The sequence below is a fragment of the Trichosurus vulpecula genome, chromosome 6, assembly GCF_011100635.1.
Source record: "Trichosurus vulpecula isolate mTriVul1 chromosome 6, mTriVul1.pri, whole genome shotgun sequence".
In the NCBI taxonomy this organism is placed as follows: Eukaryota; Metazoa; Chordata; class Mammalia; order Diprotodontia; family Phalangeridae; genus Trichosurus; species Trichosurus vulpecula.
The window spans coordinates 139,447,578-139,455,091 of NC_050578.1; the positions used below are offsets into that span (position 1 = coordinate 139,447,578).

Consider the following 7,514-nt stretch of genomic DNA (forward strand, 5'->3'; position numbering starts at 1 on the left):
AAACGGAATGGACTAAGCATGCCTACACGCACCAGAGTTGCCTAAAAGATACCTGAAAGCTATGAGCAGAAGGTCCTTGAATTTCATCGTATTATTGTATGAATTTTATGATGAATGAAACTTGAGTTCAATAACTTTATGTAATACTTTTTTTTCAAATTTCGGGCCCCAAAATTAAGGAGCATCTTATACATGGGGAAATACGGTACTTCTACCTTCTATGTGGAGAGTCTTGTGTAGTTTTCGATACAGAACCACCTAGGCATTTTGACCATTATCATCTACATTGTTATTATTGCCTTACTGATACAACGGGTTCTGCTACAGATTTATGTTATATGATCTCAATTTTCTTTCGCTGTAGCAGAGCAATCCATTTCCATCTCCCTAATCGATTTGTTGCCCCCTCACCTCAGCTGCTATTTCAAACATTTTCATTTCTTTTTAGGTTCTTTAGAGTACCCATCCACACAACTGAGGACCTTATATCATACTTTGCTGAATGAACTGAGGCAATTTGCTGAGAGTGCCCTCTTCTCCCCATATGACACCATTGAGACATCTTCCCCCTCTATTTCATCTTTTACTCCATCTCATATGAAAAGGTGGACCTTTTCCTTGCCAAAGTAAATACCTCAATGTGCAGCTTTGATCCCCACCCTTCCCATATTTTCCTGCATCTTTCATCTTCCATGGTTCTCACTCTCTCTTTAATCTTTCCCTATCCACTGGCTAGGGCAGATAGGTGGCACAGTGGCTAGAGTGCTGGGCCTGGAGTCAAGAAGATTCACCTTCCTGAGTTCAAATCTGTCCTCAGACGCTGGGCAAGTCACTGAACCTTGTTTGCCTCTATTTTGCCACCTAATGAGCTGGAGAGGGGAATGGCAAACCATTCTAGTATCTTTGCCAAGAAAATCCCAAATGGGGTCATGAAGAGTGAGACATGACCGAAATGACTGAACAACAACATGCTTCCAATAGATTATCAGATGAAGGGAGACTATATATATATGTATATATATGTATATATATGTGTATATATATATACACACACATACATATATAGACACAGTATATACATATATGTATATGTACATACAGACATATATACAATACATACATATACAGTATATATGTTTACATATTGTATATATGTATGTATGTTCCCTAATATAAGGGCAGGAGTTGAAGAGGAGAGAGGCTGTGAGCCAGTCACTGGACTCATTGAGTAAAAAAGAGTGTCTTGGAGGTATGTAGGCAACAGTTACCATAATATTGATAGGATGGTATATATGGACTGCATAAATTTCAAAGGAGTGGTGATTGAGTGATGATAGTAGGGGGAGAACCTAGAAGTGTCAATGGGGAGCAAGGAATATTAGGATTTTCCTACCTTATCCAATGAGTCAGGGGAATGAGTGAATGTGCAGCCAGTGCTGGAAAGGGAGGCCAGGGAAGCTGTGTCATCAGGAGGGAGCCACATCTCAGTGAGTACAGGAAAATAGAGGGATTGAGACTGAGGGATGGGATGGGTGGAGGATGGTGGTGGTGGAATACTACTAGGGAAATTTTGTCTTGATATCAATAAAAACAAAACCACTTTTTCACGATGGGTTGCCACCAGAACACAGGTACCATGAAAACCATCCCTCAACGTCCACAAAAATGGGCAAGGAAAAGACTCAAGATAACATTGTCATCATTGGACATGTAGATTCTAGCAAGTCCACCATTAGTGGCCACCTCATGTACAAATTCTACAGAATTGATAAGAAAATCATTGAGAACTTTGAGAAAGAGGCTGCTGAAATGGAGAAGGGTTCCTTCAAGTATGCTTAGGTCTTGGATAAGCTGAAGGCTGAACATAAATATAATATAACTATTGCTATCTCCTTGTGAAAATTTGAGACCAGCAAGTATTGTGTGATTATTCTTTTTTATGTTTTACATTATTTTTATTTGTTTTGTTAAATATTTCCCAATTACATTTTTTAAAAAATTCTAAATATTTTTATTTAAAGTTTTAAGTTCTAAATTTTATCCTCCCTCCCTGAGATGGTAAGCAATCAGATATAGGTTATGCATGTGCAATCATGCAAAACGTTTCTACATTAATCATTTTGTACAAGAAGACTCAAATAAAAGAAAAAAATGAAGGAAACTGAAAAATAGCATGCCTTAGTTTGTTTTCAGATAATATCGGTTCTTTCCCTGGAGGAAGATAGTATGCTTCATCATTAGTCCTTTGGGATTGTCTTGGATCATTATACTGCTGAGAATAACTAAGTCATTCACAATCCTTCACTGAACAATATTGCTGTTACTGTGTGTGGCATTCTCCTGTTTCTCTTCACTTCACTGTGCATCATGTCATGTTTTTCTGAAATCATCCTGCTTGTCATTACATGTGACCATTCTTTATTCTCTAGCACGCAGAGTCTTTTTCAAGGAAACGGTCTCAGAACATCTCAGGCTGATTGTGCTGTCTTGATTGTTGCTGCTGGTGTTGATGAATTTGAAGCTGGTCTCCCAAAGAGTAGGCTGATCCATGACCATCTCTAGGTGTGATATCTTTGATTGCTGGTATTAACAAAATGGATTCCATTGAGCCCTGCTGTAGCCAGAAGAGATATGAGGAAATTGTCAAGGAAGACAGAACCTATTTTAAGAAAATTGGCTATAACCCTGACATTGTAGCTTTTGTGCCAATTTCCGGTTGAAATGGTGATAACATGCCGGAGCCAAATTCTAATATGCCTTCATTCAAGGGATAGAGAGGCACTTGTAAGGATGGCAATACCAATGGAACTATACTGCTTGAAGCTTTGGATTGCATCCTGCCACCAACTTGTGCAACTGACCAGTCCCTGTATTTACTCTTCCAAAATGTCTATAAGATTGGCAGTATTGGTACTGTACCAATTGTCTGTGTGGAGACTGGTATTCTATAACCAGGCATGGTGGTCACTTTTGTCCCAGCCAATGTTATAAGTGAGGTAAAATCTGTTGAAATGCACCACGGAGCTTTGAGTGAGGCTCTGCCTGGGAATGACATTGGTTTCAAAGTCAAGAATATGTATGTCAAGGATGACCACAGTGGTAATGTGGCTGGTGATAGCAAGAATGGCCCACTCATGAAAGCAACTGGCTTCATTGCACCAGTCGTTAACCTGAACCACCTAGGCCAAATCAATGCTGTCTACGCACCTGTTCTGGATTGCCACACTGCTCACACTGCTTGCAAGTTTGCTGAACTGAAGGAGAACATTGGCCATTGCTCTAGCGAGAAGCTGGAAGATGGCCCTGAATTCCCAAAATCCACTGATGCTGCCATCACTGACATGGTTCCAGGTGAGCCCGTGTGTGTAGAGAACTTCTCTATCTTCCTCTGAATTGTTTAGCTGTTTGTAATATGAGGAAGACCACTGCAGTTGGTGTCATCCAAGCTGTTGAAGAGAAGGCTGCTAGAGCTGGCAAATTCACAAAATCTGTCCAGAAGGCTAAATGAGTATTCCACACAAAACCTGCCACCCCAGTCTTAGTCAGTGGTGGAAAAATGGTCTCAGAACTGTATCAGTTGGTCAATTAGGTTTAACAGTAAAAGCCTGGTTAATGATTACAATGCATCGTAAAAGTTTCATGAGGAAAAGAATATTTTTGTGGATCATGTATTTTGTGGAAATTTTAAGTTATTAGTTTTTAAAATCAGTATTTTTAAATGGAAACAACTTGATCAAAAATCTGTCACAGAATTTCAAGACCACTAAGTTTAATGTAAAAAGAAAATCAAAATCCAAACCAAAACAACTACAGTGACAACAACAGCAAAAGCAAAAACAAAACAACAAAACTTCCTACCAGCTGGAGCAGGAATCAGCCTGGGGTCTGGGAACTGGTTTGGTGTAGTTGTTTTAATATTTTGGCAACTACTTCAATATGATTGTTTTCCTTCATAATCTGATGTATTTTATTTATACTTTTAAAGATATCTTTTTACAAAAAAGAAGTCCGTAGGCTTCCCCAGAATACCCAAGGGGTTCAGAGCACAAAAAAGTTAAGAATCCCTCAACCAGCACGTCCCAAAAATGGAATGGACTACCTCCAGAGGCAGACGCTGATTCTCTCTCAGTGGAGGTCTTGAAGCAAAGGCTAGATGACCCCTCTTCAGGTGTGCTGTTCAGAGCATTCTTGTTCAGGTTGTATTGGACTGAATCCATGGGATGCCATGGTTCTTTGAAACTCCTTAAGGATTTTGCTTTAGACTCCTTTGATTTCTTATAGAGACAATCGCTGTGAGGGGTGGTGCTTTGTGAATCCCAAGGACAGCATGTAACAGATTGGTACTATCGCTTACTGGACAGGAAGAGCAAATACCATGATTTAGGAAGATTTATTCTCTAGGTTCAGCTCGGTTGTTAACTGAGTAAGCCTGGACAAATCAGGGAAGTACTTCTCATGTCAGAGGGAGAAACTTGAAAACAGAAATAAACAATCTCAATCTCCCTACCTGTCCCAGGAGCCCTGTGAAAAGAAATGGGAAGACTGACTGAAACATCACAAACTCTGAAAAATACAGGATTATATGTGTGATCCAAGTTATAATGAAGTTATTTGTTTCAGTTTTCCCAAAATGGGTTTTATTGATGCCTTTTGTATTTGTGTCAGTCATTTTAGTTTTTCAATTTGTCTCTTCATTGTGTCAAAGAAAAATAAATAAGCAAAAGCATCTGATAGGGTAGTCACATCTTATAATGAATATACAATTTTGTCCCACTAGTCTCCCAAGTCTCCACTAGGAGGTGAGGATGTGTGTCATATTATCTGTTCTCTGAGATTGCCATTCTTTTTTCAGATGCTCAGAGATTTCCTTCCTTTTAGTGATCTTTTCATTGGAATCACTTATAGTCCTTTTTTGGTTCTGTTTGTTTCATTCTGCATCAGTTCCTATCAATTTTCCCATATTTCCCTGAATTTCCAATACTCAATCATTTATTACTAGAATGTAATATTCTATTACATTTACATACCTTACTTCTAGCTATTCCCCCAATCAATGGGAATCTACTTTGTTTCCATGTAATCTAACAAGTGATTCATTCATTTCAAGTAAGATTCTCATTCTAGTTGGCTCGGCAACACAAATTTGTAGTAGGAAGAACCCATAAATCCCTGACCATAATTAGGAGAGGACTAATAAAATAGATACTTCAGCAAGACTAGTGAAAGGAAGATTTTCTGCTCATGCAGAAGCTAACATAACTAAGAATTGGTTCATCTCTGATGACACTTAATGATGTTTCAAGCATGAAGAGATATAGGCCACCAAAGGGAAATATTTGTAATTTTTTCTGGTCAACTTTGCATTTCAAATTTAAAGGCACAGAAAGTCTGGAACAGACATGATTTTTTGGATCAGTCATAGATCTAGAGTTGATAGGGAGCTTAGAGGCCATTTAGTCTAAGTCTTCTCATTTTGTCAGTGAGGAAACTGAGTCCCAAGAAGGCTAGGCAGCTTCATGGAACCATTGATTTATCACTAGAGAGGATATTAAAGTTCGTCTAATCATCCATCTCATTTTACAGATGGGAAGATTGAGGCACAGAGAGGTTAAGAGATTTACCCAAGGTCATATTGGTGACAGGACTGAGTATCGATACACTAACCGAGTTGAGATTTGAACCCACATTTCCTGACTCCAAATCCAACACTTTTTCACTGTAGCTGAGCCACAATTTCTATGTATGATTCACTGTCCTCTTCCATGTCCATCTTCACATTGGAGTTACCAAGTATCCAAATTGATATGCCCGTGGTCACAGCTGATAAATATCAGTCAGGATTTGAACCCAGGTCCTTTGCCTCCAGAGTCAGTACTCTTATTGTTCCACTCTGCTCACAATAATTGATCATGTGTTATGTGCCAGACTTTGTGTTAAGAGCTGGACATGCACCCTCCTCCCCATGCGGGCTTCCTTAATCCTCCTCATTGTTAATAATAATAATGATAAGCACTCATATAGCTCCTTAAGGCTTATAAAGCTCTAGGTTTTGTCTATATTCTCTCATTTGATCCTCACAACAGCCCAGTGAGGGTGGTAATATTATCCTCATTTAAAGATTAGGAAACTCCTGAAATGAGCCCTCTTTATGTGTGCCTTGGTGTATCCCTAGACAAAAGCTGAGCTTTTTGAGGGGAGGGATCATTTTCATTTTTTCTCTTCATGTCTTTATTATATCTCAATCCCTTTGCATCTCTTCCCTCCAGCATTGTGGTAGGTGCTTTATAAGTGCCTACTGAGTTGAATAAACAAAGACTGTGTATAGTATTAAACATATGACCTGACCAGAGCTGACTACACTAGGATGATCACCTTCCTTGCTCCCTCAGTCAGTCAACTAGCATTTTTTTAATATTTTAACTTATTATTTATTTATTTTAACATTCTTTTCTTTTTTAAATTTTGAATTCCAAATTTTCTCCCTTCCTCCCACCCCACAAGTAATATATCAACTATCCATGTGAAATCATGCAAAATACCTTTCTATATCAGCCATTTTTTTCTCAAAAGAAGCAAGAAAAATCAAATGAGAACGTTATACTCCAATTTGCACTCAGAGTTCATTAGTTCTCTCTCTGGAGCTGGAGAGCATTTTTTTTTCCATCATGAGTCCTTTAGAATTGGATCGTTGCATTGATCAGAGTAGCTTAGTCTTTCACATTGATCATCATTACAACCTTGCTATTTACTGAGTAAATGGAATTCTCTTGTTCACGGAATGACTCTGTCACAAGGAAGGCTCCATAGGACTTCGCTTTGATTCTGTGGCTTTTTTAGGGCATGAGTGAGGAGATGTGATCCACCCACCTTGGGCTGTCTGAAGGGGACAAAGGAGTCAGTATTTCTTCCCTAATTTTTTTCCAGTTTCCTACCTCTTACTGGTCAGAATCTATCTGACTGTTTCTGAGCTAATCTTCTTGTAAGTTCTTATCCGAGTTGTCCAATTTTCTCTGTTCTTCAGGTTTCTGAAATCCTCGGAGACAGCAGAGTGATGCTGAGCTACAAAGCAGGAAACTGTAGGCAGAACTGGGGATGAAATGAATTGAGGGCCTTTGAGCTGAGATCTGCCTTCATCTGACAATCTATGGGAAGGTAGCCTGTTGTTCGGTCATTTTTATCATGTCTGACTCTTCATGACCCCATTTGGGTTTTTTTTTTTGGTTTGGCACAGATACTATAGAGGTTTGCCATTCCTTCGTCCAGCTCATTTTATAGATGAAGAAACTGAGACAAACAGATTAAGTGACTTGCCCAGGGTCACACATTACTGTCTGAGGTCAGATTTGAACTTAGGAAGATGAGTCTTCCTGACTCCAGCCCCAGCACTCTATGCACTATGGTGCCACCTAGCGGCCCCCATTGGAAGCCTATCTCTTGACAATCTGAGTCTACCGACATAGCCACATTTTAAGGCGATGGCAACAGTGGGTATCTTGCTGGGCTTAGAGTCAGGA

The 7,514-nt window shown here is 39.3% G+C and overlaps 1 pseudogene; it reads left to right on the forward strand.

Moving 5' to 3' along the window:
- The first annotated feature begins 1,644 nt into the window (after positions 1–1,644).
- On the forward strand, positions 1,645–3,508 carry LOC118853566 (annotated as a pseudogene).
- The last annotated feature ends 4,006 nt before the right edge of the window (positions 3,509–7,514 follow it).